Consider the following 12563-nt stretch of genomic DNA (forward strand, 5'->3'; position numbering starts at 1 on the left):
GGACCATTAACACCATTAGTAGCAGCAGCTTCTTTTCCACTTCCCAGGAATTTAACAACTTTCAAATGCATAGACTTCCAAAAATGTCAAAAAATGAATAAAGGGAAAAGGACATTTTATCTATTCAGTTATAGACTTGGGATATTACGGGAAACGTGAGTTTGTCCCTTGGACTGAACAAGAAGGTTGATGGGATTAAGTAAACTGAACACCATTCATGTGAATCATTTGTATACTGTGTGCTTTTACAGAACATTACCCACGTAATAGCTGCACAGGTTTTATTAGTACATAAGGCAGTAACGTGCACAGTATCCTTATTTGTTAGTGGTTTTGTTTCATTATGCTTTTTCTTACAAACGAATCAAATCTGTTAAAGCACAAACCTAAGAAACTTTGCTATTTTTTCAAATAAGTTTTTGTATATATGTAAGTTCGAAACCAGCAGTGCAAGGATTTCATCTTGCTGTCACTGCACGCTGTATCTAGCAAACAGGGCCCCCCTACCAGTAGAGATCTGAAGGTTCTGCCAGAACAATTAGAACAAAACAAAATGCACATACACAAAAACAACATACAAACAAAACAAAAACCTCACCAACAACACACTCCCTCTGCTGGTGGATATATGCCTCCTGCTGTGTGTTCACCAGCAAAGTCAATCACACACTAAGGAGCAACAACAAAAAATCACTTTTTAAGTATGCCTTAGCAAATAAGAATATGGGCTGTAGAATTTTAAAACATTTAAAATCAAATATCCTGCCACCTGAGTTATACGAAATTCTCATTTAGAAAAAAAAAATCCAGTATAAAAATTAAAATGACCTCTCATGCAAGAAATAAGGCATTTCCAGAACATATTCTGCTCTAGAAAACTGGCACACAAATGGTCAATGTGAAATTATAACAAGCTCTTGACCTTCCCTGGCCCTTTATGAATTTTCATGAAATGATGTAATTCATTATTTCCACTGATGTGTGCAGAGCGGTGGGCCGACTTACTTTGTATTCATTTATTCAGTCCTGAGTAATCTGTGTTTAATAGAATGCTGGAGCGTGTCAGGATGAACAATTAAACCTGATGGTTATAGAACACAACTTGCCATTATTGCCAGCATTAATTGTATGTGCTTTATTTTTTTAATAAACAATGGGTGTTGCAAGTTCAGTATATAATCCCCATACTAAAATTCTACACTTTTTTATTTTGAATGGAAATATCTCTCACACATGTGGGACCATATTACTTTGCATTGAGCTCTCAACTGATTGATGATGCAGGCTGTAATTTTTTGTCAAGTCTGTTCTGCAAGGAAAAGCAGACTGGAAAGACTCTGAAGAGAGCACTAGAAGAGGAGTAGGATGGCGACATCAGCTGTCCCACCAGCAAGGTGCAAAGTTTTGGAAGAATATATTCTGTGCTGCAGAAATTAAGTGTTTTTGCTGACTTCTCAAAGGTAAAAAAAAAAAAAAAAAAAAAAAAGGACAGCCTATTTCAGGGATGATACTTTTGGTAAATCCCTCAGCCTGGTGAGCAACGATAATAATATCCAGGAGCACTTTAAATGAGTAGAGGAGAATGCATATACAAGGAATTCCAGGGAGTGAAGGTGCTATGGAATGAACAGTCTAGTGAGAATTACGGAAGAGTAGGATAGTATGTATAGATTTTGGTACCCTCTCCTAAATGAAGTCGTAACTGTTCCATGTGGCCCACAAAGTCCTAGAGGACTAAAATCTCCCAGAATAGCTCTTCTGTTCAGCTGGTGGGAACCTCTACCTTTGAGGTAGGAATACCTGAGTTTTGTGCTAACTGAAACCTTAAAATCTCAGCAGTGTAATTACAACCTTGGATTATAGTGATTGCATATAAGCATGAGTATTACACAACTCTTGTGACAATGTGGCTTTTCTCTTGAGGGAATAGCAGAGATCTCCATGAATACCACAGGCAGAAAGGGTCAATAATTGAACTGGGATCATGAAATGAGCATGGTTAAAGGCCTGAGTGGTCCAGATTTCAGTGCAAGCTGGATCAGCATGCAGGGGGGCTTCAGGTGTATGCTTGTGTTACTGTCTGGTGTGATTCATCCTCCGTGCCTTCTTCACCTTGATAGTTACAACAAAGCTAAGTGTACCTGAATGTGTGTACCATCCTTGTCCTTCCTCAACAAGAGCAATCATGGTGCTCAAGGAGTCCCAAGGCAGTGAAGAAGATCCCGTAAGACCTTCCATTGTGTTACACCACTGGACAGGAGAATGGCAATAAGATATGAACTGCAAGGGTTTGGGTCCAACCTCCCACAAAGGCATTCTCAGCATCCTTTGTTCTCTAGCAAATGGGGCAGTGGCTTTCAGAAAACCTGGAGTGGGTCACACTGAGTAGTGCTCTGTCACATCAATGCAGGTGAATGTGTGGAGGCAGAGCAGATAAGCTAAAGATCAGCCATTAGATGGTATCTCAAGTAGTCACCAAGCATGCACTGTCATTTCCATGCCCTGTAGATCATCAAGAACCAATGCTATTGCATTGCAAAGCAGGTTGCGGGGCAAGGGGGACAGGTGGGGATAAAGAACAGGTAAAGAACAGTGACAACAAAGAATTTGAATGTTGAAGGCACCAAAGGCAGATCTGTTCACCAACAGGTGCCTGCCCTGGGGAGTTCAGAAGGAAAGTGAAGATATTTTTTGTCAAGAAGCAGGTGGCTGGAGGAAGTCCTAAGAGAGTCCTGTGATCCTGTGTCATCAACTGTGCCTTGTGTTTGCTCCTCCATGCAATGAAGCTTTATGAAGTAGCAGCAGGAGTGGTGTCGGGTGTTTATGTGCTTATGCATGTAGACAGCTATGAATTTTTATGACTGCAGAATGAAATTCATTTTGCAATAATGAAGATTTTATCTGAGGTAACAAGGAACACCAAGTCAACGTTTCAATTCAGAGGGATGACACAGATAAAGCAAACCTGCAAATAACAAAACAGATAAACACAAGCAGGTCAAACCTGTTCTGTTAACACTATGAGATACAAAGTTATGAGAAAGGAAGTGAAAAAGTGCAAAGTGTTTATCAGCATGGTGCATAACATCTCATGCATAGAAAGCCATAGCTCTCATTTTTTTCTATTGGCTCCAAGACAGCTACAAAAAGCAGTACTGGAGAAGGAGTTACAAGGTACATCTTATATGGTTGTGCAAACTGGGTCGAATATTGCAGAGGATTAGAAGTAGTGTGCTAGACAAGGTAATAGCCCTTCCACAATGACTCCACCTGCTGTTTCTGGTTATTTATTTTATTGTTGGTTCTTGCAGTGTTTTTCACAGATCAGAATCCTTCAGGACCCAGTATCTTCTCTCAGTGGAAAATACTGCTTGTTGAATGATGTTAGTGTACCAGTTAGTACAGATTATGTTTTGCAACTGACCAGTCAAACCACAAATGTTTTTTTCCAAAGCTAAGGAGAGTCCTCCCTCCACCCCAAAATGCACACTTGAAGCCCTAGCAGCCCATGGACCAAGGTGATGGCAGGAGTTGTAAGCAGATTGCTTTCAAGGTGAACAGCAGCTCGTTGTCTCTTATATTGCCCAGCAAAGAAAAATTTACAATCAGCAGACTACATACTGCCAGCTAAAAACACAAGAGCTGTTAAGGATTACATAAGATGCTCATTGGATATGTCTAGCAGATTAGCACAGTTGTTTGGAACAGGTGTTTTGTTAATTGTGATATATTCAGAACTGCACACAGTGTTTGAAATGACCCTTAAATGGCCACCTCACACCAGTGAGATGAGAAGACGTAGTGCACTGAGCTGTGAAATAAAGCAAGGAGGAAGGATGATTGTGATCCAAGACCTATTTACCTATATTTGTAACCAGTGTTGCCAGGGCAACCTTTTTTCCTATGCCCCAAATCTTCAATTCTATTTTTAATCTTTCTTTATGGTTTATTATTTAGTATTTTGCAAAGTGAGTTAAGTTGCTTTTAAGGAAGCTTGTAAAATAATTTTGAACCAAACTGTGTGAGCCCAAAAGGTAAAAGTTATGTGGGTTGGAGATGGGAAGCTCTTTGTTAATTTGTTTTTTCAAAAGGTAAGTAATGCTGCATTTGAATCAAATGTTTCCCCACACATACCCATCACATTTAGAAGCACTCAGACTCTGGGTAAAAGGGACCTTAAACTGTCGTAATATTTCAATCACAAGATTTCAGAAACATGGCATGGCAGAAAGGATGCTGAGACAGTTACTAGCAGAGTCCGTAACTGTTGGCACGCATTGACTGTAACAGTGAGAGTTAGTTTTAAGGAAAAATTAGACCAGAGGGCGCTGGTGATGCACTCGGCTCCCATTGCAGGACACGGCTGCTGGGGCAGGTGCCACTGGCTGATGTGCTCTGCCTGGGGTGGCCAAAAGCTCAGGCCTGGGGAGGGCAGGAGGCATCTGCAGGGTCCCAGCCCCCCAGGCAGCAACAGGAGAGCAGCCTGGGGCAGCGCTGTCAATAAGAGCCTCTGGGACTGGCAGGCTGCAAGGGTGCAGAGGCAAGGCTTTTAGCAATGCAAAGGCTGTGGAACAGTAAGATGCAAAAAGCACAGGATAATAGCAGTTTAACTCATGAATTAAAAAGAATTTCAACAGTCTGCCATGAGAAAACTGAGTTCACAAAGGAAGAAAGCCCTTTCCTTTTGTCTTTTTCTACCTAGCATACTTTGATATGCTTCTTTTCAAATTGTCTTCAGACAAATTTTGCTTTTAAAAATAAATAAAGTAGAGACCAAAAAAAATTAAATGCCTGGAATTGAATATTTATTCAGTCCCCAATTTTTTTCCCATTTGTTTACTTTGTTGGCTGACAAACAAAGAAATCCATTTTTCACGCAGCTCTGGTACAATATTAATCATCACAAGTACAAACAGCAGAGTCTAAGCCCATGTCTATTCATACTGTGTTATGCTGCTTCATGCTTCTGCATACTGAGTAGTACCTACTCCAGAAGTAAAGAAAATGAGGCTGTGTCTGATTGAACGTGTGAACAAGGCTGGCAGTTTCAGGTCAGTTAGCTCCTCTTGGGATCTCAGATATTAACATTGTTATTTTGGCCTAAAGAGATAATAAGAGCAGCTCTCTTTTAAATACATGAACCTAACTCCTTTTTCTTTTTTTTCTCTTTTTTTCTCACAGGTTTTCGAATATGACTTCATGTGGCTGAGAGCCCGCTGCAAGGTAAAGGAAGAGATATAGATTATAACAAGGCAACATACATGGAAAATGCAAACCAGCTTTGATGTGCAGACACGGAAAGGTTTTACAGTTCAGAGGATTCCTGGAAGTGTGTAAAGCAAGGAGACAGGTATATTGCCCCTTCCCTGTTAAAATTTATTCTGAGGATCAGGAAAGCTTTTCACCATGGTGCTGAAGAAGAACATGCTCAGAGGAAAAAATCCCAAACAGTAGGATTTAACTTTTCAGCTGCAAGATCCGCTTTTCTACAAACACAGGACACTATCCTTAAGCACTAAATTGTAAGCTAAAAAAGTGAAAGCATTGAAGTTTCCTTCTGTCATGTGTTCAAATGTTCAAATTTAGCAACTTTAATTACTAGTTAGTTTGTTGCTTTTTCCCAGAAATCGCAAGAAGATGGATAAGGGTCAGTGAGGAAAAATCTGTAGCCAGAGAAACGGCTTAACTTACCACCCCATTTCTGCAGGCCATCTCAAAATTTGGGATAACTTTCATTACTGAAAGCAGAATCTAAGATCCAGGCCATAAAGACCAAATTTTTAGGCCCTGAATTGCTTTTCACCTGTATGAAACTTCCTTGCAACGTAATTCTACAGCAATGCAAGAGGAGTGGAAGCTGTTCATACAGGTGTTTTCTCAGGTTCTTTGGTAAGATACGTGCTTGTAATCATGGGCAGTGGTAGATAAAATGATGGATAAATGGATGTCTGTCAGAAAAATGGATGACAGTCACGCATCCATCAAAAAAGTAAGTGATGTGGCCACATAGACAGTTGCCACCTGTTCTGTGGTAACTGCCAGTGTTTGCACTTCTTATGAGTAGCTAACCCAGAGAAAAAGAGCCCACAATGAGAGAAGCTTAAGCTAAGTCCTGCCTAGATCATATGTCTGAATAAAACACGCTTGCAAAGCATTGAAGAAATTCTGCACCTTTCTGGGTGTATATGTACTTTTTGTTGGCTTTAAATGGGCTTAGGTAAGTAGCAAATTTATGACAAACTTACTCAAGGCAAACTCTTCCACCTTTCAAACAGAAATATTTGATAGATAGATTTGATAAGCTCCAGCTGAAATCAAGCAGATCAAGAGTTAAAGGAAAGGCGAGGAATATGTATCGCAGTTGAGACCCCATGTTTTATCTGGAGGGAAACTGTAGTAATAATAAACCAGGTATTTTGCCTCATTAAAAAAATAAAAATAGGAATGGAGTCTACTGTAAAGGACAAAGAACAGTCATTTTAGAACCCGAAATGAAGCAATATTTAAGTGCACTGGAATAAAAAAAACTTTTCTCAAAAATTAGTTTCTTTTAGACCTGAGCAGAAACAATAATGTCTCTATTGTAAAAGGGCAGAATAAAGATGTTAATTAGTTGCTGTGATGTCTCAGAGCTGCTTTAGTGCAGCTAAGTTAAGGATATATAATTAGGGATGTATCCACCAGCAACTAATATATGGAGACTGATGCTAAGAATAGATTAATACTAAGAGCAGTGGTCGTTTCAGAAAGCTTTCTGCTACCTAAATGTGAAACATTTCTGCTTATGTTATTTCTTTCTCTTCTAATAATCCAGAGGATTTAAGGCTTTTCCTTGGGCAATGGGATATGCATAAGGTCCACCAGCTGATAAGCAGTCTCAAGAGGCATTGTGCCTAAGGCTCTGGTTCGATGATACAGTAAATTCAGTTTTCGATCTCGTAACATAACTTCAAAAATGTCACAGCTATGTGAACTGATATCAGCCACACTGCTAGTTCAAGTTTGTTTAAAAATACTCAGATGGGTGAACTTGTTGCACCAGGCTTCACACTGCGTCGGATTCTGCCTGCATGCAGCACTCTAATTACTTGAGCAGAAGCATAGTCTCAAAGGCAAATATTCTGGCTAAGGATCCAGTTTCACATTACAGTAACTTCATAGTACCAAGAGGCTGCTGCTAAAATAATAGTTCTGCTCCTCCATCTGTCAGCAGCTCATTCCCACTGCCAGGTATGACATCAGTGTAGGACCACTGTTTCCAGAGGGTAGGGGGGAATGCACAGGACTGGGGGGCAGAGCAGTAAAGCATGCTCTGGCAACTGCCTGCAGTAGCATCAGTAACACTGTAATGTGAAACCACACCCTAAGCTCAGCAGAAAGGCAATAACGCATGTATGCTTGAAGCAAATTTAAAACGCTGTGCTGGTGGATTCGGGATGTTCAGTAGTAACAACCACAGAACCACAGCAAAGGCACCTTTGTGAGTCAGAATTTTTCCAGTGCACTCTGCATGCTGCTGGCAGGGGGTCTTCATCAGTGCCTTGTCTAGCAAGTAGGTACTACCACAATTCTGCACTTTCTTAATTTCTCTGGTGACAGTGACTATCGATGTCCTTCTGGACATACTATTGCTGGAGAAAGAGTGAGCACCACTGTGTAAGGCAGAATCTGCTTCAAGCACCCACCCAGGCTGCTTCAGAAATACTTTATTAAAAATATAAACTTTTTACCTCCCCAGTCTACATATTAAAGCACAGCCCAAAAGCTGTTGTTGTTCGTTTCACAATTACAATGACTCCTCTATAGCACCAAATTGCTCAAGCCTCTTCAATTCCTCTTCTCAGGGGAATTTATTAGTTTCTGAAGTCATGCCATTTATTCACAAATATCACTCTGATCTCTTGAATGCAGCTGTTAAGAGACAAAAATAAAGAAATAGACCATACTTTCCACAGGTTTTCCACCCTGCTTTTATTCCTCCACCTTTCTCGACATTTATAAAATATTATAAAATTTTCTACCTGGAAAAGTATAAAATACATTTACAGTGTAGGGTTTTTGTTGATTACAAAAACATTGTTGCAGTAGCAATAAAGCAATAGGTTTGTAAATCTTTGTATTCTTGGCGTTTATTACAATTAGTGGAGCGACAGTTACCACTCTTCAAAATAGAGTAATTTCAAGGGAAGATGCAACACATACTGTTTCCAAGCCTGTGTCTTATGACAAGTCAGTCAGTTGTGACAATAAATCTTAAGTGGAGATTGATGTGGATTGTTGGAATATCATATCTGTCAGAGAGGTGCTGGGTCACACAGTCTTTTATTTTTCGACAAGGGCACTTGTTAGACAGTAGCAGTTACAGTTCCTGCACCAGTGATTATTTTGGCCAGTATGCAAGCTCTGTGCTCTTTTATACATATTGTGAAGATCCAACCACCCTGCCTAAGGTTAACCAGCTGCCAAGTGATCTTAGTATCTGTTATCGTTGATATGACATCAGCACTTTGCCTACATCATTCACACTGGATGTTATGCACTGCTGCTCACTAGCAACGGAAGTCATTTTTTGCAAGGAAGATTTCCAAGCAGCAGATTCCAGTGAACTATTGACTTGGTGTTTGAGATTCATAGTGAGTGCTTGGTTGCTTCAGACATACTGTCTTTGACTCTTCATTAGAAGATGGACTGTTCCAAACTACAAAGAAGAGAAATCACACAAGATGAACTGTGATAGAGCAAGAAAGTAAACAAGAATGTTTCTACTTCTGTGCAGATATATGCACAAAGAATTAAACGTTAGTATTAACAACATGTTGCTCATATGGGAATTGCCTGTTTGACTCCTATCAGCAACTAAGGAGTTTTAATTATAGAGCTGAGAGTTTACCTCTCTAAGATTTTGAATCAAAGGGCAGAATATGACTTCAAGACACTGGAGTTTAGTTAGTTTCATTCTTCCAAACGAAGCAGAGGTTGATGAGGAAAGATGCTGCACTAGACCTTGGTCTGTAGGGTTGTGGTTGCACAAGGGGAACATGGCTTTGGCTTTGCTTTACTTGGCCACCTGATCAGAAGACAGCTCCAGAAGGCCATGCAAAACAAATGACTATTCTGAACACAGAGTTGAGGTAGTGCTGGCTACACAGTTGATGGGCTCATATAGGCTTCTGTGCAGCTCGGGTAGTATATGCTCGCAGCTGCCTGCAGAAAGTAATGCCAAGTGACCATTATAACCAGTGAGGACTAGGTCCCACTAGTGCACATGGGAATTCTGGAGCATTTTCTTCATCATGCAACATATTCCATGGGCAACATCTCTATGAAGAATCTGAACTTCTGTCAAGTGTCAGTGTAGACAGGAGGTGTGTAAAACCTTTAAGAACCAGCAAGGAGCTTTGTGAAACTACAGAAAGAAGCTGGAGCTGTAGTTGTTAATGTTGCAATCATCTGGGCATGTTGTCTACCTTGAGTTTCTTGTTTACACAGAGACCTGTAGTATTTGTTTCTGGTTTGGTTTTTGGTTTTTTGTTGGTCGTTTTTTTGTTTTGTTTTGGTTTGGGGTTTTTTTGGTTGATTGTTATTTTTGTTTGTCTGGGTTTTTTTAATTATTTTTGGTGGGGGGTTTGTGTGTTTTGTTTTGTTTTTTAATGTATCACTTTTATTTTTAATTTGGTTTTAGAGTGACTCTTAAAATAAAGCAAATAGTAGCAATAAAAATTAATTAAAAGAGCAAAAATGCATCACTTAAAAATAGGAACAGTGTATACTAAGGTTTCAAATAAATGTTCAAAAGTGGGTGCAATTTTGAAGTAATTACATTTATACCCCTACAAGACAATCCTTTTTCGCCTCCCTCAAATGAATGTTCTGCAAAGTTGTCTCCTTAGTGAAATTTCAAAGTCACCAAATGCATGGCTATTTAAGGGAACATGCTTTCAATCTGTATCTGAGGAAGAGTGCACTGGGAAGGTATCCTTCAAATAAATAGGACGAGCCAAATTCTAAGATTAGTAAAGTGGCATTGTTAATTGTCAAAATGATGCTGAATAGACAGAGGCACTTAATTGTTGTGTTTGTGCTCCATTGAATCATTGTCTCTTTGTGTTGTTTTTAATTTGCTTTCTACTGTAACTCATGAAACTTACATTACTGCCATTAAGGTGAATTTTTTGAAGCTGCGTCTGCTCATTGGTTTGCCGATTCCCTCTCTTGAAATTAGATTGATGTAGTGTTATATATTCATTCCAATCTAATGACTTTTCCAGAGCCCCAGAGTAAAGAAAATGGGTTTCATTAATTTCGCTAATAGCATCACTGAAAGACATGTAATGTGCAAAGTTAAAACTTCTTTTGTTTTTAATCTCTTAATGATCTCTTTTCCTTTTGTTCAGACTATCCTTAGTATTACAAAAACAGGAATGAAAATCTCTCTTGGTGGATTTGTCAGGGAAGCAAGACTTCAAACATTTTGGTGGAAATGTTTCATGGCATCTTTATGTTCTCTACTGATGTTTATTCCGCTATTCAGTCCATTTATTGCTCCATAAATTCCAATGTGTATAGTTTCTTTTATTTTTTTCCCATCCCAGGGAAAATGAAGACCAAGTTGCTCAGCCGCATCCTATTTGGCGTCCTGAATTTGTGACTCGGCTCTGGATAAAAGTCTAGAAGTGCCACTACAATAACAGGAATTATTTTTGTTGTAGTGAAAGCAAGATCTTTGTGTTTCATTTCTCCTGACCTAACTTCACAGTTGGTGAACCCAATTATTTGACACACAAAGTTTTTACTAAATATTCTGTTTGCTGAAAAGGAGTTATCATTATTTTAACTATATATATAACTACCAGTTACAGTCTGTCTTGCAGAGAATGAAAAGGGACAATATCTTCAGTCTGTCTGAACCTAGGGTGTGAACCAACACCAGAAATGAGGTGTTTTCATGGCTTAGTTGAGGATGATGAATGAACAATGTTTGTTTTGAGGTGGTCTTAATATTAGTTCATCAGAGGACTTCATTCAGCTGAAAGGTGAGGTTAACAATTAATTATAGGCTTCATCAGTGTCAGGGCCAGTAGTATATGATAATTTCATGTGCCATTTTTGTAGAAATTTAGACTTACACTTTAGATAATGAAAGAAAACTAGGTGATAAATCACTATCCAGTGTTGTAAATGTTTCCCATGTTTATTTACATGACTATTGGGGTTTCGTTCCAGAGGAAGAGGAACATTCCATCCTCTCCTGCAATGTAATTATAGTTTTCTTGGGTGTCACTTTATGTATATCTCAGGGTTCAGCTACATCATGCCACGGAGTAAAATACAGTCATCTCTCGACTGCCTCAAATCAACATATTTAGAACTACTAAATGACTGCCCTTACTTAAAATCTAGGCTTGCAGACTCTAGTATGGCCTAGCATTGACATGGTTTGAATATTAATTAATATTTATTGACTCAGGAGCACTAGAGTGCCAGACAGAGCTAAGTCAGGATATAAGACAAATGCCAGGTTTTGGGGCAGTTGCCAGCACTGCAGAGACTGTTAATCTTGAGCACTGTGGACAAAGGACCACTGTTTCCTCTGTGATATGATCCCCAAGGACAACAGAAATGAAAATTCCCCCTGCCTCTTTTTTACACCTGGACCGAAGACAATAAATCTTACTTACTTAGAATATGCAATGGACATTTCATGTAGATGGTTCTAGTCCCAGTACTTCATTGACAACTTTATGTCTGACCATCATCAGACTATGCTGAAGTTAAGAACAGAGTCCAAGCTTTGCCATTAAGCACTGTTGCTGTGAGGCAATCACCCACCGGATAAGTATATACTCTATTCAGAAAAAAGTCATGAGAGGATGAATAGTGAACCATCAGTGATTTTCCATTACACATCAGATTTGCTGATGGGGAGAGTGAAAACTGAGTGGTTATTCATCTCTTCTGAGATATTTCTGACTCTTGATTTTGGCTCTACTATTGTTTCCAAAACTATCTGAAAAGTTTCTTTCTCATCAATTGAGCATGCTTCAGTGTATTTGTCCAACTTATTTAATTTCCTAGCAAAGGATTTTCTGATGATGTTCTACTGATTTGCAAGTTCCAGCTTTCAGAACAACATTTTTTTGGCCATTTAGCCAATCCTTTTTCAGTGAAAATTCACTTTTTTAAGAGAATGGTAAGCACCAATTGACCTACTTTTCCTATTATTTACTAGTAAAATTATGTACTGCAGGAGCTTCCTTGATGTGCTTTCCGGTCATCTCCTGCGTGGTCCAAATTTGACAGAAGAGTCAGCTCATTAGTGTACTGTCTATGCTTGTGTAGGAAGAATATCATTGTATTTTAGCATGATGTGTCTGACACTTTCTTTCAAATGGTATAATACAACAAGAAAAACTAATCTTGAACTTGCTCTGCTCTCCATGTATAATGGAAAGCTGTAATTATACCATCCTGAATCCATATCTATTGCACATTTTGTTAGAAGTCCCACAAGTCTACATTACACACTAATGAATATTTCGGTTATGACCTAAAGGAAATGAAGT

The sequence above is a fragment of the Caloenas nicobarica genome, chromosome 6 (assembly GCF_036013445.1).
Source record: "Caloenas nicobarica isolate bCalNic1 chromosome 6, bCalNic1.hap1, whole genome shotgun sequence".
NCBI lineage: Eukaryota > Metazoa > Chordata > Aves > Columbiformes > Columbidae > Caloenas > Caloenas nicobarica.